Here is a 25,070-nt window from a genome sequence, read left to right on the forward strand (position 1 = left end):
CTAAAGGAACTGCTGGGCACCCACAGTTTTTAGTTCTATTTGTAGGGTCTGAAAAAGTATTAAGCAAGCTGGTGTTACTTTATTAATAAAAACATTTATGACAACCACCAACAACATATTTCAACCTCCAGGCATTGTACTAGCTTCTTTACTGCTCGTGTCTCACTTAAAGATAATAACAGCCTTCTCAGGTAGGTACTATCTGCCCCCATTACACAGATAAGGAAACTGAGGCTTGAGGTAGGTAGTGAGCTTACTGGAGGTCAAATAGGTGGTGAAGGGCAGAAGTGAGTCTTGGATGCAAGCAGATTGTTACTGCTACTGCTGCTGCTAAGTCGCTTCAGTCGTGTCCGACTCTGTGCGACCCTATAGACGGCAGCCCACCAGGCTCCGCCGTCCCTAGGATTCTCCAGGCAAGAATACTGGAGTGGGTTGCCATTTCCTTCTCCAGTGCATGAAAGGGAAAAGTGAAAATGAAGTCGCTCAGTCATGTCCGACCCTTAGCGAACCCATGGACTGCAGCCTACCAGGCTCCTCTGTCCATAGGATTTTCCAGGCAAGAGTACTGGAGTGGGGTGCCATTGCCTTCTCCGCAAGCAGATTAGGAGGAGCTATACTAGTAAGTATGACACTTTCTTGCCTCTCTGCTTCAAAAATTACAGCATCCTTAGATTTCCAGCCAAATATTTGTATAAAAATGACTGAGCCAGCTTTCCCATGCCATCTAATCTAATGGTAGACGGAGAGCTTACACTGAGTAAGATTCTAAACCAACATTCATTCTGCTTCCACCTCGAAGCACTTGAATTAGGCATCGTTCAAGGTACCCAGCAATGACGGAGTTGAATCCCTTTAGGCCGACCAATAGGAAGTCATTAAAAGCACCAGAGTTTCCAAATTTCGTCCTGGGTTATCCTAACATTTGCTTTATAAGTAAGCAGAGGGCAATGAGCCTGACTGCCTCAGGTACTGAAACTGTGATCATCATAGCATCTGTGGTTCTTCACAGGAGGAGAGTAAAGGACAGCACAGATTCATCTTCAAATAGCACTGTGCCAGTAAGGGTATCTGGTCATAAGACTTCTGAAATTGTGGACAGTATGTTTCACCAGGTGCGGAACAAAATAGGACTTAAGCTCCTAACATTATACCTGGGGGTGGTTCAGTGCAAGAGAGTAATGACACATCCCAAGGGTGGTGACCCCACCCAGGAGTAAATGCAGGAAGCAATAAGGTATTGCAGAGAAAGTTGCTGCCACAGAATTTCTGACAGCTGGGATTAAAGTGGCCAAGCGGCGATCAGAGGGCAACTAGCAAATCGTGGTGCTGAGCACGCTTCTCCTCACCAGATAATTTACTGTAGCCCCTGTTTCAATCTTTGCACCAGTCATAAAGACTCAGATCCTCTTGCTCTACCTCTTTCTCTCTTCCCACCAGGAAATACTGGCATTAGTCTGGCTTTTAGATTGTCTTTTCCTTTGCTAGTCATATGTGTGTATGTGTGTGTATAATGACTGCATTTGTGTGTGCATTTGCATACACCTCTACTTGCTAAGCCTGTATGATGTGCAACATAAATGAGTACAAGATCCTGTGAGTTTACATACACTTTTAAACACATCTCATTTTTTCTTCCCAGCAACCTTCTTTGTTTATAGACGAGAAAGCTGGAGGTCAGACAACTTGAAAGAATCACTGAAGATCACCCAGATGGTAAAGAGAAAAGGCAAAAGTCTGCTATGCTCAAGTCCTTTATTCACTCACGAGGGATTTATTGAGCCCCATGCATCAGTCATTAGAGAAGCGAAGACGGGATAGCAATGAGTTGTGAGGAATGGGAATGAAGATTATACAGAAGGTTGAAAGGGACAAGTCCCCTCTGACTGCCATTTCCCCTGGTTTTCTTACTGAACCTGAAGCATGGCATTTGGTGACGCTACTTAGGACAGTGATGGTGAGCCCACCTCTGCTACTGCTGGGTGCTGATCACCAACTGACAATTTTTTGAGCGCATACTAGGCCAGGCACCAAGCCAAAGGCTTTCATACCTTTGGTATTATCTCATACCTTCAAACTAGATACAGTGGGTACTATTTCCCTTCTTTTTAGTGGAGAGAAAAGTGAGGAGCACAGTGGTAATTCAACTTATTGAAGCAAAGGCTTTCAAACAGAGGCTGTGTGTGTGCTGCATTGCTTCAGTAGTGTTCAACTCTCTGCAACCCCATGGACTTTAGCCCGCCAGGCTCCTCTGTCCATGGGATTCTCCAGCAAGAATACCGGGATCCATACTGCCATCCTCCAGGGAATCTTCCCGACCCAGGGATCAAACCTGAGTCTCGTACGTCTCCTGTATTGGCAGGTGGGTTCTTTACCACTGGCGCCACCTGGGAAGCCCAAAACAGAGTGTATATGACCCCAAAGCTTTTACTCTTAACCTCCCACATGAAAAAAATATAGTATTTAATACTATTCATTGTTTTTTTATCATTCACCTATTTACTGACTTCCTACAGCAAGGCTGCCCTTTCTGAGAGACTTCTTGCAGTCAGGCATGGCTCAGATGGTAGAGAATCTGCCTGCAATGCAGGAGACTTGAGCTGAATCCCTGGGTCGGGAAGATCCCCTGAAGGAGGAAATGGCTACCCACTCCAGTATTCTTGCCTGGAGAATTCCATGGACAGAGGAGCCTGGCTGGTTACAGTCCACAGGGTTGGAAAGAGTCGGACACGAATGAGCGACTTTCACTTTTCACTTTCCCTCTCTCTATCAATCTTCACATTAGGTTGTTTCTTAGCAGGAGAGTGGTCATAGGCTGAATGTTGGAGTGTCTGGGATCTGTGATATTTTGTTCCATGTTTCCTGGGCTCATGGGTGGTTTCAAACTGTTTCTCAAAACTCACACATTGATTACAGCAAGGATTTCCTTTATGCCTCCAGCATCTCTTAAAGCATATTTTAATGCTGTGGTCAAAATCTGGGGAATGTCTGACTTCATGGAGCCTTAGGTACAGGATCTCTTCAGGGTGGAAAAGGCAGAAGATGGGGACAGTGTGAGGACTGAGAAGAGTCTTGGGAAACATGCCAATTGCAGTTGAGAGCTGAGAGAAGGCTCCAGCACCTGCTCTCTGGTTGCTAAAGCTGGACACAAGTTTGAAGTCCTCATCCTGCAAAGGAACCTGGAGAGACTCTGTCTGAGACACAGGACTCACTGATCAGAAGCTGAAAAGGATCCATTTACCTGGAATTCCTCTGTAGACAAAAGGGGTCATTACTAGATTCTAACTGATGTCAAAGAAAGCAAAATAAAAACAATCCAGGTTACAAATATCCTTTGAGGAGCACCTCAGGGATTTTTAATGATGCCCTCCATTACCAGGAAGGTAGTGAACCTGGAGGTGGTACCTACACTCCTATCTGCTAGACCTGAGAGCTGATTTCCAGCTTCCTTATTTTCAGGTAAAAGGCATTGCTTAGGCAGCCAGAATCACTTTTGCAGATGTTTTTGCCCTAAGTTTGAATCAAAACCAGCTTCATCTCCAAGACTTGCAACAAAGCACATCAGGTATTCACTAAAAATATTTTCCTAAAAGAAGGAAACAAAACTAAGGGAAAGAAAAAACACTGTATATATTTCTGCTCTTAAACACAAGGGCTTATCTCCTTGATGTGATTCTGTATTAAATGAACTAAAGCTTATTGGTTTCCATGGGAGGAACTTTCTATTACTTTTTTCTGTTCTTTACCTTACCATTAGGGAAGATAATTTTTTTCTTAAGGAGAATATTGTGCAGAGAGAACTGAGCTAGACATTGGAAAATGCAATTAAGGTCATTGCAAAAAATACTCTTCTCTATGCAATTTGCTGGGCTTGTTCATATGAAGATAAGGCTGGAAAATGACTGGCTTTCCCCCCTAGTATGTGCATGTTAGTTCCATGGGCCACAAAGATGTTTGTCCAATTTACTGAAAGTGCACTATACTAGAAGGATCTTTTCAAATTTAATCCCCCCTCCACAAGTTTGCATCTGTATAGATAAACATTTCAAAGTAAAAAGGTAGACTCCAAGGTGATTAAAAAGAAATGGATTTGTGGAAGCCAGGACATGGCCTGGGGTAGGACTGAAAGAAGAAAAACTCTCTGAAACCATATAATGACTTGCAAAGAGGCACTGCCATTCTCATAAGCTATGATTTATTAATTTTAGTTTCTTCAAATAGAGTTTGAGTCATAGGTAACTCAGACTGCCTCTACATTGTCAAATTAAAATAGATAATGAGGTCGTTATCTGTATATTTCAGGGAAATTTTTTTTTTCCCTTTTTGTTTGCCTTCCCTGAACTATGGTGCTATACTCAAGTGAATTACAAAACAAACAAGTCTCATAGTTTTGTTTGTCTTTTTTTACACTTGAATGTCCAGGCAACTGCCTCACACTGTCCCTTTTATCTAGTTAGTATAGAAATGTTTCGCAAATAGACAGTTTAAAGGCTTCAACTAAAAGATTTTTATATTTGGAACACATACAGGTCACGTGGGAGAGGACTGCAGAAATCTGTCTGAGCTGACCTTTTGTTTAGAGTTTAGGTCAAACTGATTTGATTTATTAACAGTCAAAATATGCTATGTATAAAAGTTCAATCAATACAGAAATGATTAGAGAAGGAAAATGTAAGGTTTCTCATAATTTCATTTATATTAATAACTTAAAAGATGGAAATAAAACAGGGTCTTTAAACTGCTGTTTATTACCTAATAAGATGACCAGCAAATACCTTATTTTTAAAGAAGATCTACAATATTCTTAAGTCTTATAATATACCTAAAGATCCCTGGGTTGAATCATCCCAACCCAGAGATTGAGCCCAGGTCTTCCACATTGCAGGCGGATTCTTTACCATCTGAGCCACCAGGGAAGCCCAATATACCTAGAGGATATATGAATTATTATATTGTACAGAATGTTCTATATTAGCGCACACCACATAATAATTTTCTTAACGGTCCTCCAGTGGTGGAAATTTTATTTCCCATCTTTAAACACTGAAACAATGCCTTGTACATGTATCTTTGGATATCTGTATGTTCTTTGGATAAATTTCTAGAAGCAGAACTGCTGGGGAAAGGAGTTTATTAGTCAGGGTTCTCCAGGGAAACAGTACTAATAGGATACATATTATAAGGAATTTAAGGAATCTATTTTAAGGAATTAGCTCATGTGAGTGTGGGGGCTGGCAAGTCTGAAATGCACAGGGCAGGCCAGCAGCCTGGAGATCTAGGTAAGAGTTGATGTCATGAACTTGAGTCCAAAGCCTGGAAAAGCAGAATTTCTACGTTGCAGTCTGAAGGCAGAATTTCTCCCCCACCCCACCCCCACCTTTTTTGTACAAGAAATCTCAGTTTTTGCTCATCACATCTTCAACTGACTGGTTTAGACACACTCACATTATGAGATATTATATTACATTTATTGTAATATAAAGAAAGAAAGTGAAGTCGCTCAGTTGTGTCCGACTCTTTGCGACCCCATGGACTGTAGCCTACCAGGTTACTCCATCCATGGGATTTTCCAGGCAAGAATACTGGAGAGGATTATTGCCATTTCCTTTTCCAGGAGATCTTCCTGACACAGGGATTGAACCTGGGTCTCCCGCATTGTAGGCAGATGCTTTACCGTCTGAGCCACCAGGGAAGCTTTATTGTGATGCTTGCATGTAATTGGCAATTGCAGTTGCTACTACTAGGTAAATTGCAAACCATTTCCAACGCTCAAAATTCAAGACAGAAGTTTAATTACTAAAGTTGATTTTTTAAAAATCCAAATGCTTTCAAAAAGAAGAATTCCAAGACCTAGAAATCCAGTGCGTCCTATTACTATACTGCTCTGCCAAAAAGTCACCCTATCAGGCAGTTATTTGGTCATTTTCTTCTTCTGCCTGCTGTCATTTCATTCTTCACATAATAACAACCTTGTTGAATGTTCAGGATAGGGAAACTAACAGAATCCTTGCTGGGAAGGAAATTCAATATATCTGCCAGATTATAATAAAATAAGCAGGAATCGTTTATACATATAGAACAAAATGCAATCTCCTTTAAACCACTGAAAAGCTATTGCCCTGTCAAGTGGCCGTGAAGTTGTAAATTTCCAGTTCTTCAGGTTGTTAATATTGCCACAAATACACAAATTCTTTTTTGGGAAAAAAAAAAAGAGGCTAAGGCATAAGAAAACACTGTTCATCTTAGTTAACTAAACACAGTTTGTTCAATAAATTTATCAGCTCAGGATGGAAACTGCTCTTCATTGTCAGCAAATATAATGTCATCCATGTTCCTGATGCTTTGCCAGCAACAGGGGATTAATCATACTTTTTTCAAGTTGCGTTTGAAACATGACATCTAAGAATTCATTTTCCACACAGCAACCAGAAATCTCTTACATAAATCAGAGCATGTCACTCCGTGGCGTAAAGCTCTCCTTTAAGGCTTCCCCTCCCACTCAGGGCCAGATGCAAACACCTCATCATGGCTTACAGGTCTGACATCATTTGGATCTTCCCCACTTGTTTGCTATCATCACACCCACTTGATACTTTCTCTTCCTGGAGACAACTCCCCTGCCTTCAGGCTGCCCACCTTCAGCTTTCTCTCTTCATTCAGATTCTCAAGCCAAGTATCACCACCACTGAGACACCTCCCTTGACCACCTAATCTAAAGGGCCTGTCCATCCCATTATCCCACCTCACTACTTAATTTATTTTGTTTATTGCTCTAGTGCCTGTCTGAAGTCACACTGCTTATTTGTAAACCTGTGTTTTGCCTGTCTCTCCTCCTAGGCTCTAAGTAGCATGAAGGCAGGGATCCTGTTTATTTTCGCTACCTATGATGGAGCAGCAGGTCAAATCTAGGGCAAAACACATGCAAGGAAAATGGCTTTCTTGCATATTTAGTTCTAATGGGAATGAATGGAGAGACGCTCAGGGTGACCCCACACTGTCTGTCCCTGGAAAAGAATTCTTGGGGACGATTTGGTGCCTCTGAAGTTAACAGTGAAAAAGAGACCATTTTTCACACTGCCCAGGAAAAGGCATGAGGTAGCTTCCTCTCCTCACCCATTCTAGCCCACATTCATGTTTGCGGTCTCAGGGAATCCTTGACTATGTCCTGCTTAATCCCTTCCTGCTTATCCAAGCCATCCTCCAGAACATCTGTTCCCAAATATGTCACCTCAGTTTGAACCAATCTCCCATGAAAGACCATTGTATGTAACATCTTGCAAAGATTCTACCAGAAAAACTTTGAATATTTTAATGAGGCCAGTGATAATAAACTATTCGTTGAAGGGTCCAAAAAGTCTTCAAAAAGAAAAAAAATAGTAATTAGTCATTGGAAAGATTTCAAACAAAACCAAACCCAAAACCCTTCTATGTGTGTGTGTGTTTTTTTCCCTCGATTCACAGAATGTTTAAATGGAAGAGAACAGAAGTGAAATCCTGCTTCTTCCCCTGATAATTAGAAATCAAGGTCTAAACGATGTGAACATATGCTGCAAATAATTCTTGCAAGTAATTTCATATTCAATATTTCTATTTAGCTCCCTGGAAATACTTAATGTTTACGAAAATTCTAGATCGGAACTCCTCAAACTGTGACTCAAAGACCCCTGAGGATATATGAAACCCTTCCAGGGGGTTCATGAGATCAAAACTATTTTCACAATAATACTAACATGTTATTTGTCACTTTCAATCTCATTCTCTTGCAAGTATATGATAGAGTTTTTCAGAAGGAAAACTGCTATAGGATGTAGCTGTTGTTCTGATGGCTAGTAAAATGCATATTTTTGTATTTTATACATTTCTTAGCTTTGATTTCTAATTTGGTAATCTTCTAAATATCCACAGACATATTCCACACAAATGAAAAGCTCTTTGTAGTCCTCAATCATTTATAAGAATGTAGAGGGGTCTGGGACTTAATGTTTGAGAATGGCTGCTCTAAATGATAATTTTTTACTTTCCCCCAAATTTCCATTTTTCTTATGTCCATTTTTGATATTCAAGTTATATGGACATGCATGGCCTGATATTGAGTACCTATCATATGCATGTCATCACACTAAGCAATTGTTTGTATTGTCATCAGCCAATGAGTGTGTAGAGTATGTATCAGCTTCCTGTTCTTGGCAAATACTCAATAAGGGGCTCTTGTATGAGAACTACAGATGATACTACCTTGATACCCTCTATCCCACTGACTGTCCATGCCTCACCTAGAGGGCATATGCTTTTATCTCAGATTGTGAATACTCCCTGGTTTTTGACATTTCATTTTCATCCTACCTCAAACGGCCTCTTAGGCTACAGGTAGGAAAAGAGAGGTTAGACTTAGATGTTCCACTCTGATGATTATCCAATGCACTCACTCCCTGCCCATCCTTTATCTCTTCCCTGAAAGTGAGTCACAGACTGAGGCCTCAAGATGGGGACATTTGCAACATGAGATAAAAAGTTATTTATTTTGGTATCCCCAGGGAGTAGACATCTGATGTTTTTGCTTCAGTTAAGTTCAGTCACTCAGTCATGTCTGACTCTTGGCGACCCCATGAACTGCAGCACGCCAGGCCTCCCTCCCTGTCCATCACCAATTCCGGAGTTTATGCAAACTCATGTCCACTGAGTCGGTGATACCATCAAACCATCTCATCCTCTATCGTCCCCTTCTCTTCCCACCTTCAATCTTATCCAGCATCAGGGTCTTTTCCAAGGAGTCAGCTCTTCACATCAGGTGGCCAAAGGATTGGAGTTTCAGATTCAACATCAGTCCCTCCAATGAACACCCAGGACTGATCTCCTTTAAGATGGACTGGTTGGAACTCCTTGTAGTCCAAGAGACTCTCAAGAGTCTTCTCCAACACCACAGTTCAAAAGCACCAATTCTTTGGTGCTCAGCTTTCTTTGTAGTCCAACTCTCACATCCATACCAGACTACTGGAAAAACCATCGCCTTCACTAGACAGACCTTTGTTGGCAAAGTAATGTTTCTGCTTTTTAATAAACTATCTAGCTTGGTCATAACTTTCCTTCCAAGGAGTAAGTGTCTTTTAATTTCATGGCTGCAGTCACCATCTGCAGTGATTTTGGAGCCCCCCAAAATAAAGTCTTACACTGTTTCCACTGTTTCCCCATGTATTTGCCATGAAATGATGGGACTAGATGCCATGATCTTTGTTTTCTGAATGCTGAGCTTTAAGCAAACTTTTTCACTCTCCTCTTTCACTTTCATCAAAAGGCTCTTTAGTTCTTCGCTTTCTGCCATAAGGGTGGTGTCATCTGCATATCTGAGGTTATTGATATTTCTCCTGGCAATATTGATTCCAGCTTGTGCTTCCTCCAGCCCAGCGTTTTTCATGATGTACTCTGCATATAAGTTAAATAAGCAAGGTGACAACATACAGCCTTGATGTACTTTTTCCTATTTGGAACTAGTCTGTTGTTCCATGTCCAGTTCTAACTGTTGCTTCCTGACCTGCATACAAGTTTCTCAAGAGGCAGGTCAGGTGGTCTGGTATTCCCATCTCTTGAAGAATTTTCCACAGTTTATTGTGATCCACATAGTCAAAGGCTTTGGCATAGTCAATAAAGCAGAAATAAGATACTTACCTAACACCTATTCTTCCTTTTCTGAATAGTTTCTTGATTTTTCAGGTGAGAATGTCAGATGTAGACTTGATCAATTGTCACATTTCATCCTCTGGACTTAAAGACCTAAGACAGACATATTGGATCCTACTTGAAAACAATGCAGCCAATACAGAAGAAAACATGTGGAGAAAGAGAAAAGGATTCTAGTCCCCTAGATTTAGGGAATGCTAGATTGTGTTCCTAGCATTCCTTGGCACATAGTAGGTGCTCAAAAATATTGATTCAATTGACTTTAATCTAGCTTCTTTACAAATGATTGAAGCATCTCAGATAAAAATCTTTTAATAAATAAAACCATTTAACCCTTTATCCTGAATAGGCATCAACTGCAGAAATACCTGCTGGCATCTCAAAGTCTGATAAAATCCATTTTTTCTCTCTAATATTGAACCTCTCTCTTTGCGCTACCCTGCACTACTTCTCTAGATTTTTATTTTCATTCCAAGTGTCCTCTTGAGAAAGTAGTTGTTTTAAATCAGGGTATGTCCCATGATTCAAGAACATTCTTTTCTGAAAGTACTTTTAGTTCTGCATTTCTCTGTTTAGTTTCTCTGATTTCTTAAATTTTGTGAAAGAAACTCCACACATGGCCAACCTATGATAACCCTAATAGTCTGGATATCAAGCCAACAAACATGAACCAAAGTGAGTGAGAAAAGAAAGACTTTTAATAAAAGGAGAATTATAATCAGGATTCAGTACTCAATTTGGCTCCTTCAATCAAGGAAAACTTAACCTAAAGTTTAGATTTCCATCTAAAATCTAGACAATTATTTCAGAATCCCACATATATAAATATTCAGTGGGTCTAATGGTCTGTGATGAGTGGGCCAGTGTACTTTAATTTGGCATCTTCAATTGGTTGAATTTAATAAGAAAACTATGCTATGGTTTTTCCAGCAGTCATGTATGAATATGAGAGTTGGACTATAAAGAAAGCTGAGCACCAAAGAATTGATGCTTTTGAACTGTGGTGTTGGAGAAGACTCTTGAGAGTCCCTTGGACTGCAAGGAGATCCAACCAGTCCATCCTAAAGAAAATCAGTACTGAATATTCATTGGAAGGACTGATGCTGAAGCTGAAACTCCAATATTTTGGCCATCTGATGTGAAGAACTGACTCACTGGAAAAGACCCTGATGCTGGGAAAGATTGAAGGCAGGAGGAGAAGGGGATGACAGAGGATGAGATGGTTGGATGGCATCACCGACTCTATGGACATGAGTTTGGGTAAACTCCGAGAGTTGGTGATGGACAGGGAGGCCTGGCGTGCTGTGGCTCATGGTGTCGCAAAGAGTCAGACACAAGTGACCGACTGAACTGAACTGAATAAGAAGACATGTAAAGAAAAGCTTACCAACCAAATTCCCTTCTTCTATGGGACTAGCAGGGCTTGTTTTGAGAAATTTGAGATGAGCTTTATCTTTTGTTTACTATTATCACTGAGTCCAAGAGCATACACACATACACACACACACACACACACACACAAATTGGCAGGGCACAGACTCACCAGTCCTCAAATCTCGACTCTGCTTGACTTTACTCTTTTTCCTAGTGGTGGGCAAAATGGCAGCTTCATACCCATATCTCATCAACTCATTAACCCTGATCACCAGAAGCAACATCCCTCCTTGCTCCAGATGAAAAATATAAATTAAGTCATGTGTCCATCTCTAATGGGCTTTCCAGGTGGCACAGTGGTAAAGAATCTGCCTGCCAATGCAGGAGACACAACAGAAGTGGGTTTGATGCCGGGTTGGGAAGATTCCCTTAAGTATGAAATGGCAACCCACTCCAATATTCTTGCTTGGAAAATTCCACAGACAGAGAAGCCTGGTGGGCTTGTGGGATACAGTTCATGGGGTTGTAAAGAGTCATACATGACTGAGCAACTGAGCACAGCACAACACAGTCTATCTCTAATACAATCACTGAAGCCAAGAGGCTGGGTGCTCTAATTGGCCAGGCTACAATCATGTGCCCTGTGTGTGTGTGTGTGTGTGTGTGTGTGTGTGTGTGTAGGGGGGAAAAGGAGATGGCGTAGAACTTCATGTGACCTTCATGAATGGGTTATTCACTGAAAGACAGAGTTCCAGTACTAAAAAACAGAAATAACAAATATCTACTGCATGGGTATTTTCCTTAGCAGAGCATGTCTGGGTTTAAAAAAAAATCTCTGTACCTCCAATGGCCAGTATTAAGCAGATGCTCAATACATATTTGTTGAATGAATAAAGAATTACATGTAACATTACATGTGCCTCACTCCGTAATAAGGATCAACTCTGTGTACTCTCCAATGAGGATATTTTTCTGAACTCATGCTCATCACGTTATAGCCCCTTCTACCTTCATCTTTCCTTATTCTTATCATATACAAGCTCATTTCTTTTTCTGCGCTTTCCCACTTAAACTACTACTTAAAGTACTCCTCAAGTCTATTTCCACAATGAAGACTTTTCTGAGGATTACATGCCTCACTATTTTCCCATCTTTGAGTTACCCATGCTTCTGATTTCTGCACTTAGCCCTTCATGAGTAAAGGCCCCTAGACTCAGGCTACCCATGTTTAAACCTCCACCATTTACTTGCTTTGTCATCTTGGCAAATTTCTTAATTGTTTTGTCTATAGAGGGTGTGTGGGGAAGGCAATGGCACCCCACTCCAGTCCTCTTGCCTGGAAAATCCCATGGACAGAGGAGCCTGGTAGGCTGCAGTCCATGGGGCCGCTAAGAGTCAGACATGACTGAGCGACTTCACTTTCACTTTTCATTTTCATGCATTGCAGAGGTAATGGCAACCCACTCCAGTGTTCTTGCCTGGAGAATCCCAGGGACGGGGGAGCCTGGTGGGCAGCCGTCTCTGGGGTCACACAGAGTTGGACACGACTGACATGACTTAGCAGCAGCAGTAGCATAGTGGGTGTGAATCACAGTACCTACTTCTCAGAGGTTGATGCAAGGATTAAATGAGATGATACACAGGTCTTCAGCACTGTGCCTGATACAGAGTAAGTGCTCAGGAAATACTGAATACTATTCTAGCTGATGGATCAAATCGCTGTGTGCCCTGTAGCAGACAAATGTGGTGCACTGTACTATGTCTCCTTGGCCTATCTGAGTTCAGGCAGCTGCTGTAGATGCTGATAAACCTCTTACCTTATGCTTTCTTCTCCGACTGAGAGCCTCCCTTGGCCTGAGAAAGCCTTTTCTGCTGCAAGCAAGGGTAGTCGAAAGTAGAAGGTGCAAGGTAAATCCTCTTGTATGCAGCTTTTAAGCACTGGGGGATAGAAGTCCCAGCCTCCCCAGTGCCTAGTCTTAGGATTCTTGGGTGTGTTCCACACAGTTTCTCAGAGGGTCCCAGCAGGACTGGGTTCGAGTTGCCCATAGTGGTAACCTACACACTAATGCAATTTTTTTTAATTTTTAAAAACTTTATTTTGTATTGGACAATTTGCCAACATCCAATGGATCGTTGAAAAAGCAAGAGAGTTCCAGAAAAACATCTATTTCTGCTTTATTGACTATGCCAAAGCCTTTGACTGTGTGGATCACAATAAACTGTAGAAAATTCTGAAAGAGATGGAAATACCAGACCATCTGACCTGCCTCTTGAGAAACTTGTATGCAGGTCAGGAAGCAACAGTTAGAACTGGACATGGAACAACAGACTAGTTCCAAATAGGAAAAGGAGTACATCAAGGCTGTATATTGTCACCCTGCTTATTTAACTTACATGCAGAGTACATCATGAGAAACGCTGGGCTGGAAGAAACACAAGCTGGAATCAAGATTGCCAGGAGAAATATCAATAACCTCAGATATGCAGATGACACCACCCTTATGGCAGAAAGTGAAGAAGAACTAAAGAGCCTCTTGATGAAAGTGAAAGAGGAGAGTGAAAAAGTTTGCTTAAAGCTCAGCATTCAGAAAACTAAGATCATGGCATCTGGTCCCATCACTTCATGGGACATAGATGGGGAAACAGTGGAAACAGTGTCAGATTTTATTTTGGGGGGCTCCAAAGTCACTGCTGATGGTGATTGCAGCCATGAAATTAAAAGACGCTTACTCCCTGGAAGGAAGATTATGACCAACCTAGATAGCATGTTTAAAAGCAGAGACATTACTTTGCCAACAAAGGTCTGTCTAGTCAAGGCCATGGTTTTTCCAGTAGTCATGTATGGATGTGAGAGTTGGATGGTGAAGAAAGCTGAGTGCCGAAGAATTGATGCTTTTGAACTGTGGTGTTGGAGAAGACTCTTGAAAGTCCCTTGGACAGCAAGGAGAACCAAACAGTCCATCCTAAAGGAGATCAGTCCTGGGTATTCATTGGAAGGACTGATGTTGAAGCTGAAACTCCAATCCTTTGGTCACCTCATGCGAAGAGTTGACTCATTGGAAAAGACCCTAATGCTGGGTAAGATTGGGGACAGGAGGAGAAGGGGATGACAGAGGATGAGATGGTTGGATGGCATCACCGACTCAATGGACATGGGTTTGGGTAAACTCCGGGAGTTGGTGATGGAGAGGGAGGCCTGGCGTGCTCTGATTCATGGGGTCGCAAAGAGTCAGACACGACTGAGCGACTGAACTGAACTGAACTGATAGCTGATTAACAGTGTTGTGATAGTTTCAGGTGGACAGCAAAGGGACTCAGCCCTACATACACATGTATCCATTCTCCCTTAAACTCCCCTCCCATCGAGGCTGCCATATAACATTGATCAGGGTTCTCGGTTGCTATACAGCAAGTCCTTGTTGCTTATCCATTTTAAATACAGCAGGCAAATTTTTTTAGCTTGTCCCCCTTATCTGCTCACTTTCTTCACTCTTTCACTTGTGCTTCTTGGGATCACCTCACACAGGAGCTCCCTGTGCCCAAGTCTGTCAAAAGGCCTGCCTTGGGGGGAGCCCAAAGTAAGACAGCTCCCAGCAGTTTCAACTGTCAAAGTCATTTCTCAGGGTGTGCGTGCTAAGTTACTACAGTTGCGTCCAGCTCTTTGTGACCCCATGGACTGTAGCCCACCAGGCTCCTTTGTCCATGGGATTCTCCAGGCAAGAATACTGGAGTGGGTTGCCATTTCCTCCTGCAGGGGATCTCCCCAATGTAGGGACCGAATCCTCCTCTCTTGCGTCTCCTGCATTGGCAGTTGGGTTCTTTACCATTAGTCCCACCTGGGAAGCTATCATTTCTCAGGGTATATCTACTTAAAACAGAGGTCAAATTCTTTTTCTTTTAATTGAGATGTAATTGACATATAACTTTGTTTCAGGGTGTAAAATATACTGATTTGATTTACGTATATATTGCAAAATTATTACCATAATAGGTTCAGTCAACATCCATGACCACATACAGTCACTATTTTTTTCTTTCTTTTTTATTTTTTATTTTTTTATTTTTTTAATAAATTTATTTATTTTAGTTGGGGGCTAATAAAGCTGTGATGAAAGCTTTTTAGCAAATACGGAATACTGTACAGCACTGTTAACTACAGTCACCACGCTGTACATTATATCCCCAGCACTTGCTTATAACTGGAAGTTTGTAACTTTTGACTACCTTCACTCATTTTGCCTATCCCAAACCTCTCACATCTCTATAGCTAGACATGTATTGTGAACTTACACCACAGAATTCCTTGATGAATAACTGATATATTGTGAGATAATTTTTAGTATTTAGATTCAAGACAAGGAAGTCCTGTGATTTTCTCACCAGAGCTGATGGGTTTGATTTTCTTTTTGTATTCCTGATATGGTTCAAGTTTGGGATACATAGGTATGAAAGCTTGACCACCTTTTGGAAAATTTAGCCTAGGAACTATAACTTGTGAAAATGAGCCATAAACTGGGTTTATTTATAACAATAACTTCACACTTGTGTGGTGGATTTTACTTTGTTGAGGGATCACTGATCTACTGAGTGACTAGTACAAACATACAAAGATGTCAAAATATACACTACAAACTGGAGCTGTGTATTTTTTCTTAAGTAATGGAAATCTGTCAAACTCTGAAACTGAAAAAGCAGATGTCCTGGGGCAGAGGTATAAACAGAAGTGGACAAAAGAGAAAAGGCCTTTGTTTTCCTTCTACTAAACAAATGGCTAGGAGAAATGAGGGGTCTAGTCAGATGAGATTTATTCTTTGCAATAAAATAGCTAGGCTCATGTTTGTTCTATTTATGACTTACAAACACTGCCATTTTCAGAAATGTTTAGGCAACTGTAGATTATATGAACAATAAATTGTTCTTGTTCAGTCACTCAGTCATGTCCAACTCTTTGTGACCCCATGGACTGCAGCACGCCAGGCTTCTCTGTTCTCTATTTCCCGGAGTTTGCTCAAACTCATGATGTCCATTGAGATGATTATGCCATCCAACCATCTCATCCTCTGTTGCCCCCTTCTCATAATAAATACTGTTTTTTTAAAAGTGAAAAAATAGAAACAAAGGTATACTAATGATGTGTAAAGTTAGTATTGAAGACTGCATGAGGTAACCATTGCCACTGTAAGGTTTACATAATAAATCAGGTCCAAATTCAGAGGCTTATAACAACCACCTCCTACTTCTGCCCTTGTGTTTCTGGGTTGGCTGGAGTAGCTCTGCTTCATGATTCATGTTAATTCTGGCACTCAGGATGAAGGGGAGCGTGTCTACCTGGAGAGCTTTTCTTGCTGATGGCAGAGGCACAGGAAGGCAAACCAGAATATGCCATGTCTGTTAAGAATTCATCTGGACAATGTCACACCATGCTGCTCACCTTCCATTGGCCAAAGCAAGTCATCTAACAAGTTAAACATCAATGGGCAGGGAAACATACTCTGTCTCATGTGACCATGGTGACTGACATTGCAAAAACTAGTTTTGGGAAAGGGACAAAGAATTATGACCAGTAAGTCTGTCTGTCATGAGGAATAATATTAATGATCACACTGCTTTCTCATGTTCATTATGCCCTGGTTATCCTATTATCCTTTGACTTACCAAACATCACCTTTATCCTAATTATTCTCTCTGCTTGAAATTATTTCCCCTTACATTTCTTCCACTTCTATAATGTAAACTCCATGAAGGCGTTTTTAGGGTCTATTTTCTTTACTGATGGTGATCTCTTATCTCTCAGATACCACCAGCTGCTTATATAATGAGATTTGAGTTCAAAAATCTTATTGATCAAAATTCATTGTATGTTTACTCTTTTTTTAAAAATGTAATACTGTTTATTTAACTTCAGAAACATCTCAACATTCTAAACATACAAAAAAAAAAAACAAAACAGAACTTTGCAGATCATGCTTAGTACAAAAGTTTCTTGTACTTTCATTGGTGCAGTGGCTCCTGGCTTTGCTGACAATGAAGAGTTCTATGGTTTGTACAAAGAAAAGCAGTTTAAAACTACCACACTTCAACTAAAAAAGGATCCAAAATACTTCTCATGCCAGCTGACTGCCCCCCTTTTCCACAGCTAAGAATGGCAGCGGGATGCTATGTCACTACATACAAAAACAAGACAACCTGAAGCTAAATGCATGCCCACTGCAGTGTCCACGGGTCCAGCCCCACAGTGCATGCCCTGAGCTACGGCCCCTCCGGAAGGCATCACCCTGACAGCTTCCACACCAAGCAAGGAGAATCAAGAGTGTGTCTTGGTTGCTTTGTTCTTTTTACAAACTATAGATATGTACAGTTGAGAACTTGGGGTTTCTAGCCAATGGCCATAGAATTAACACACCACCTTACAAATTAAAAAAAAAAAAAATGCCAGAACACCTTTAAATGCCTTGCCACACCACAGCAAAGTGCACAGAGTGAGGAGAACATGAGAGCCTTTTCATTTTAAAAACGTTTGGAAATATGTACAACTTTGATACAGTTTCCAGGTGCTTTGGACACCCATGGCCACTTCATGTAAACCACTGACAATTGCTAGAGCACTTTGAGAGACTACAATATGATCGTGAGCCAGCTGGGTAGTTAAACCTAATGATGGCAACAGACACAGCTTGGGTGAGAGGTGTGTCAATCACGGCGCTCCCTACTCTAAGGTATTCACAAGGTGAAAGATCAACAGTATTTTTATTCATCCTCCTCCTCCCCCTCTTCCTCCTCATCCTCTTCATCTTCCTCTTCCACCTTTTTTCCGGGCAACTTTAGCAGGACCCTTGGTGCCGTCAAAGTTCCCTCTAGCCTTAGAGTCTGCAATATCCTTCTCATACTTCTTCAGCTTCACTGCCTTGTTGATGTATAGCTGCTTCTCACTGTCTCTTAAGTTATTCCACATCTCGGCCAGCTTCTTTGCCACATCTCCAATGAGATGCCAGGGTTTGCAGACTTGATCTTTGGGCCGAATTCAGAGCAGAATAGGAAAAATCCAGACGGTGGTCTCTTGGGGGCATTAGGGTCCTCCTTCTTGCCTCCCTTAGCTGGTCTGTAACCCTTAATTTCCCGATCATAGTGCACTTTATCCGCCTTTGCCATTTCATCAAATTTAGACTTCTCTTTCCCAGACATGGTCTTCCACCTCTCAAAGCATTTCTTGGAAAATTCAGCAAAATTGACAGGGGCCTCCAGGTTTTTCTTCTTATGTTCCTCTCTGCACATCTGCACAAAGAAGGCATAAGCAGACATCTCCCCTTTGGTTTCTTGGGATCACCTTTAGCCATCTTGACTGTATTGTTCGCTAGTCTGTATGTACACTCTTAATACATTTGTTGATGAGATAACTTTGTTCAAATGTTTCAAACCACAGTGTGTTTCAGTAGCAGAGCACTGAAACATTGTTCTGGAAGGACAGTAATCTGGATAAAATTTATTCACCAAAGGGTCTATTTCCCACCACAAGAGACCCAGGATTCAAAGCTTCAAATATCTTGGATTACTGACAACCAAGTCTAAATACTCCAACAAAGTATTTTAGGGTCCTGCAACATAGTTTGTAATTGTACAAGAATTTTCCATGTGGTGTGTTTCCCAGGTGGCTCAGTGGCAAAGAATCTGCCTGCAATACAAGAGATGTGGGTTTGATCCCTGGGTCGGGAAGATCTTCTGGAGAAGGAAATGGCAACCCATTCCAGTATTCTTGCCTGGAAAATCCCATGGACAGAGGAGGCTGGCAGGCTACAGTCCACAGGGCTGCAAAATAGTTAGACACGACTGAGTGACTGAGCACATACACGTTCCATGAGGTAGGAAGACTTATTTGTTTCTCTTAGGGAGCTCAGCTTATCCTGGGACATGTGAGGACTGAGCTAGCATCTCACATTTATGAGGCAAATAATTATTCATTGTAGCATGGATCTCCATAGGTAATCTCAGTTCATCATACCAAGTATTTCAGGTTTAAATCCAAGACATTTTTTGATATCAGAAAATACCTTGATATCATAGAATCCTTCAACCTGGAAACATTAGATTTTCTATCTTTAAACATTCATGCATTTATTTATTCAGTAAGCATTTCTAAGTACCCATTACCTGCCAAACATTGTAGCATGCCTCAAAACACAAATACCTAAGGAGCTTATACACTAGTGGGGACACAGGCACGTAAACAAATAATTACCATGGAATATGATCTTTGCTGGAAAGAAAATGTGAACCTTCAGATAAATGCAGCTCATAGTTGAACTAGGGATTCAGGGAGACTTCCTAATAGAGATGAAATCTAAGTCAGTTCATGAAAGAGGAATAAGAAATTTATAAGGCAGGAAAGGGGTTGGGTGGGAAAGTGGGAAGAATTTTGTAGACAAAGGGTAAAGTTATAGAAATGCATGAAAATAATAAGTTTGAGGAACTACAAGTCACTCTACAAACTTACCATCTCAGGGTGATAATGACTGATCGTGGTTTTTATGTTTAAGCATCAGCTTGACTGAAACATAATTAACCATAATATACTACCACAAAATTCATCCTGGCTTTCAGTATTTTTATAGCCTTAAGTATATTCACAGAGCAACCTATACCACTGTCTAATTTCAGAACATCTTCATCACCCCCCAAAGAAGTCTCCTACCTATGAGTTGTCGACACTCCATCCTCCCATTCTTTTGCCCCTGGAAACTATTAATATACTTTGTTTCTAGAAATGTACATATTCTAGGTATTTCACATAAGTAGCATATTGTAAGTATATTTCATCTAAACAATTCTGAAAATAATTTCTGCAGTTAATAATCATGTTTATAATTATATGTATTAATGTATGTGTAGTGTATTCATTTTCTTCATCAGTATTTTCTGATTTTATTACTTTATTTTCTGCCACTTAGTCGTGTAATCTTGGGAAAGTTATATAATTTCTCTGATTCCTATTTTCCTAACACTAAGAGTACCTCTTTTCACTGAATTCTTATAAACATTAAATGAGAGATGCATGTAAAGGTCTGAGTAGAGTATCTGTTATACAGAAGTACTTCAAAGTCTTAGATGTTAGCTTTTTCTATTTACTTTTACCATGAGAATATTAGTAGGTGATACACTATGAGTATCTGTTGACAAAATGTAATTTTCACGTGTCAATTAAAGAAATTGGAAATGGAATAATGCAATTCCTAAAGTTCCATTTCACTAAATAAAATCAGCTTGTTCATCTTTCTTCCTAGCTATAACTTGGTCCCAAACCCACATGGAAAACAGAAAAACATTGACAGACTTTCAGTTACTTTAATGCTCCCATCAATTCTAATGTCTGATTTATTCATTATTTGATGACTTCTTTCAAGGTTGGTCCTTTCATCTTTCTATAAAAAAAGGCTTCCTAAGAAATGTAATAGGTTAAAAAAAAATCTCCTGAAATATGTGGGCAACACAAATGATGAATAAACTATTTGAAAGCACTTGTCCAAATGTCTTGTACTGGAATTTCAAGTCTAATTTACTTAATAAACAGAAGTTTTCTAGTGTTTCATCTTTCCCATTAGCTCTAAGGGAGTTTCATCCCTTATAGTGGTTTTCTGATTTGCATATTTTCCAAGGTAAACTCTAATGGGCATTAGCTGTGATTTGGTTGACAAGCACTTATTCTTCTTTCTCTTATTAGTAGCACCTTGGTTTCTTTTGGGGAATCACATCTCTTTGAGAGACAGCATTTCTTCCTCAAAAGGAACATTTCTAAGCCAAGAGTGTGTGTGTGTGGTCCAACTTAGACAACTATAATAGACTATTTTTCTGGATTTAGGCCCTTGAGTGGTATTATATAAGAACGGGATGAGGGGTTGAATTGAATCATTTCCATAGTAATGCACAGATTTGACTATAAATTAAAAGTCATTCCTTAGTTTCAACCATATATGTGTCTTGAGTTGCCCCATTTCCTGTATTTTCTGGAGCCCAGTTCCTCGGTATTTCCTTTCATTATGTGAACTTGCCTAACATCTTCCAATAAATTACTTCACTTGCTGCTCAAAGGCAAATCGTGTTACTTGCAACCTCCAAACTCCTAGGCATACATAGTCTGCCTCCAGCCCCTGTGCACCCCCGGACCTTCCAAAAGAAGTAGGGCTACTTACAGCCAGTTTCTGTTAACTCCTTTAATCTTCAAAAAGACTCATCATAAACTCCCTTGAAATTCTCTTATTCCTTTTTTTCCCACTTAATTTTTTTTTTTTTTTACAATGTTGTGTTGGTTTCTGCTGTACAACAACGTGATCAGCCATAATTATACATATATCCCCTCCTTCCTGAGCCTTCCTCCCCTGCCCCCACTCCACCCCTCTAGGACATCACAGAGTGCCAGACTGGGCTCCCTGTGTTATACAGAAACTTCTCAGCAGCTGTCCATTTTACACATGATAGCGTATATATGCTGATGCTACTTTCTCCATCTGCCTCACTCTATCCCTTCCCCACTGTGTCCACAAGTCCATTCTCGATCTCCTATTCCTTTAAAGTTTCAGAATCTCTCAAGTGTTCCAGACCTCTCCTCCAATGGATTTGATTGAAACCACGTGTGATAGGAGAAAGTGACATTTGATAATGATGGAGAAAACCACGAAATCCTCTTCCCATCCATCCTTCAGTTTTTCAATAAATATCTAATGAGGACATACCTGCCCTGTTCTAGATATTGTAAACACAAGAATTACTAGGATTGAGTCTTATTCCTTGGAGAGCCTAGAGTCTAGTAGGAGAGATAAGACACACAGAAATAGTGCTAATGCCAACAGAGGCTGTGATAAGAGTTACAATTGAGGTGGAGACCAAGGGCTACAGGAGCACAACAGAGGGAAGATTAATTCAGGCTGGAAGGATTGGGGAAGATTTCAGGGGAGGAGATGAAACTTCCAGCCAACTAATCCTCCTGCAAGTGTCCAGTGGCCAATTATCTCCAGGAAATGGAGTTTGCAAAATTAAGCCCAGCCCGCAGAGGATCGTTTATTTTCTCTTACCATGGCATATTACAGTTTGCAAGGTTTATGCCTTCTTGGGAAATGTACTAAATTGCTTAGGAGAGGGACTGAGAACATAAGGATGTCAAACCTTGCTGGTCTGTGCTCAATATGTCTGGGGCCTGGGGTCTGCCTCATTTTAGTTGGTGGGACCAAGAGATGACAGACCACGGTCTGGATCGGGGCCAGTATGTTTCTAAGCAGTCTTTAAATATGGCTTAAAATGAACTACCACCTCCACATAGCCACTTGGGCTTATTTTCTTCAAATGGGGACAGTGGCTACACCAAGCCTGCAACTTGTTCTCAGCTGCCTTGAAAACAGATATTACTTTCACGTCTTTTTATTGCTTTCTTCTGTCCACATAATGCAGCCAACGTTCTCATTTTAACAGAGAACGAATGCTCTGAATAAATCTGGGATGGACAATCGACCTGACAGAACAGGCTTGAAAAACTTATTGCTGCTCATCGCCATACTGGCAGGGGTTTTATGTGAAATGCCCCTTTCATGCTGCTAACCTCAAAGACATTAGGAAGCAGTGCTATTTGGACTACAAAATGTTGTATAACTTGGTGACAATGAATTCATCTACGAAGTCAGAAAGTATATAATTGAAAGAGATAAAGTCACTTCTTTTCTTTAAAGATCCCTTTTTTCAAGACAACATTTAAATTTGATAAAATAAGAAGCCCTGTACCCACTTTCACCTACCTACAAACTTCACATTGTGGACAGTATTCTCACTAGACTTCCATTGGACAAGAGCAAAGGGGGTAAAAAAAAAAACCAAGAGAACAGTTGGCCATTGCTTCTCACAGAGTCCAGGGAGAAAGATTTTGTAACATCATTATTTTATTGGACCCTGCTGTGTAAACACATTAGGGAGGGTGCTTCTAGGGCTTGCACTACCAGAAGCTCCTTGGGAATGATATAACATCACTGCAGAAGTTGGCAGAAAAGAGAAATAAGGCTTCAGTGGGAATTCTAATGCTGCCCTGATTTTCCCAGCCTCAGGGACTTGAATTTCCAGCTTAGTTCAATGACCCCTGGGATGTCCTGAAGCCCTTTTCCTACTTGGGAAGAGGTGAAGACAGAAAAGGCAGAGGTCTTCAGCCCTATGGCCCTTCCTTTGTTTCCAGTGCTCAGTGGAAAAAGAGCTACTTCTGAATTTCATCTGACAGGGCACAGGAGATTGCTGGGGCCCAATGAGTACAAATGTATTTGTTATTATGAGTTGAATTGAATCCTCTACAAATGATATACTTAATTCTTAACCCCCAGTACCTTAGACTGTGACCTTATTTGGAAAAAGGGTCACTGCAGATGTAATCAATTAAAATGAGGCCATGCTGGAGTAGGGTGAGCCCCTGATCTAATATGATTGGTACCCTTATAAGAGGATGGCCATATGAAGACGGAGACACAGGGAGAATGCCACATGACGACTAAGGCAGAGACTGAGTTATACAGCCAAAAGCCAAGGAATGCCAAGGATGGCCGGCAAACTGCCAGGAGTCAGGAAGAGGCCAGGAAGGATTCTCCTGCAAGTTTCAGAGGGAGCACGGACCCGTAGACACTTTAAAAAGAATTTCCTATCGACAGTCTGATCTTAGACTTCTAGACTCCAGTACTGTGAAATGATACATTTCTGTTGTTTTAAGCCACGCAGATTGTGGTACTTTGTTATAGCAGCCCTGAGAAACTCATACATTTGCTCAGAACTCACTAAGACTGTGTATTATTGATACTTGTGACTAAGAAACTTATGGTCCACTTTATACCTGCCTCCTTCTCACCACTCCCTGATCATCTCCTAAGTTCCCCATATGCTCTCCCACCTCTGGGAGTGTGCCACCTTCCTGGCACAGCCAGAACCTGTGACCCCTAAGTCTGCACAAAGTCTACTCATCATTCAAAGTCAGTTCAAAGGGAATAGTCACCCATCATTCTGAAGGGAGTGAGAATAACAGTGTCTTCCAAAGTGAATCATTTGTACCAGAACTCTGCTTGCCATTTAGGTAGCTTTATTTATTATATAGTTATTTATTATAACTCTTTAAAAGTTGAGACTCTGTTTGGTTCCTTTTATATCTCTGAGATGCTTGCTTCTCAAAATACAGTTCTCAAATTAGGAGAATAAAGTCAGAGAATCTTAGCACCTATCTCATACCAAAATCAGAATCTGCATTTAACAAGCTCCTGTGAGACTGCATAGATAGTAACACTGGAGAAGCAGACCCTAGAGGACTTTGACATACCAGTATACCATACATTCACTGAACGTATATTTCACATCAGCTACTTAGCTGAGTGTTTTTATTTACATTATTCCAGATTAGTCATTTTGACAATTCTATTAGCAGTTCTGTGAGGAAGGTATTACCCTATTACATGGATGAGAAGATTGGAGGGAAGCTAGACTGGAAAATGCAGGGTGTATTCCCATATTTCCACCTCTCTGCTCAGTTCAACACAATGCTTACTTGGCCTACCCAGCAGTTTCTCAGGCAACAATGGTATCTGCCCAGGAAGCTGGAATTTCAGGGGGACATCTGAGCATCTGTTTTCGACATAGGCTTTCTTTTTCTTCCACTAGTTTAACACTTAGTGGATGAACGTGTGTCTCTCCAGATACTCTATCAAAAAGGGTTCCATGGAAACGCTCATTTTGCGAAATGCTGCAAATTACACAGCCCTCTTGAACATTAGTGGTGGAGAGCACCTATTAAAGGCTTCATCCCATGACCTCAGTAAATATACCTACTCAACTTGGTTTAACTCAGTTTTCCCTAAAGTTTATTTGACTCTGAATTAACATTGTGTAACAGCCATTAACATTCTGTGAAGGGCACTCTGGTTTAAAATGAGATGTTAATGACAAAGAGATCAAGAGAGAGATTCACTTCATGGATTGCTTTTTAATTGAGAGAGAGACAGAGGTAGAGAGACAAAGAAAAAGAG

General features: G+C 40.8%; 1 protein-coding gene and 1 pseudogene across 2 annotated transcripts in view; both read right to left on the reverse strand.

Annotated features, from left to right (window-relative positions):
• SYNPR (synaptoporin) overlaps positions 1–25,070 on the reverse strand; it is a 314,626-nt gene that overhangs the window by 71,607 nt on the left and 217,949 nt on the right. The window lies entirely within an intron of this gene.
• Positions 17,794–18,380, reverse strand: LOC145519791 (high mobility group protein B3 pseudogene; annotated as a pseudogene).

This window comes from Giraffa tippelskirchi, chromosome 9 (genome assembly GCF_054371585.1).
Source record: "Giraffa tippelskirchi isolate mGirTip1 chromosome 9, T2T-mGirTip1v1.2.pri, whole genome shotgun sequence".
NCBI classification, from domain to species: domain Eukaryota; kingdom Metazoa; phylum Chordata; class Mammalia; order Artiodactyla; family Giraffidae; genus Giraffa; species Giraffa tippelskirchi.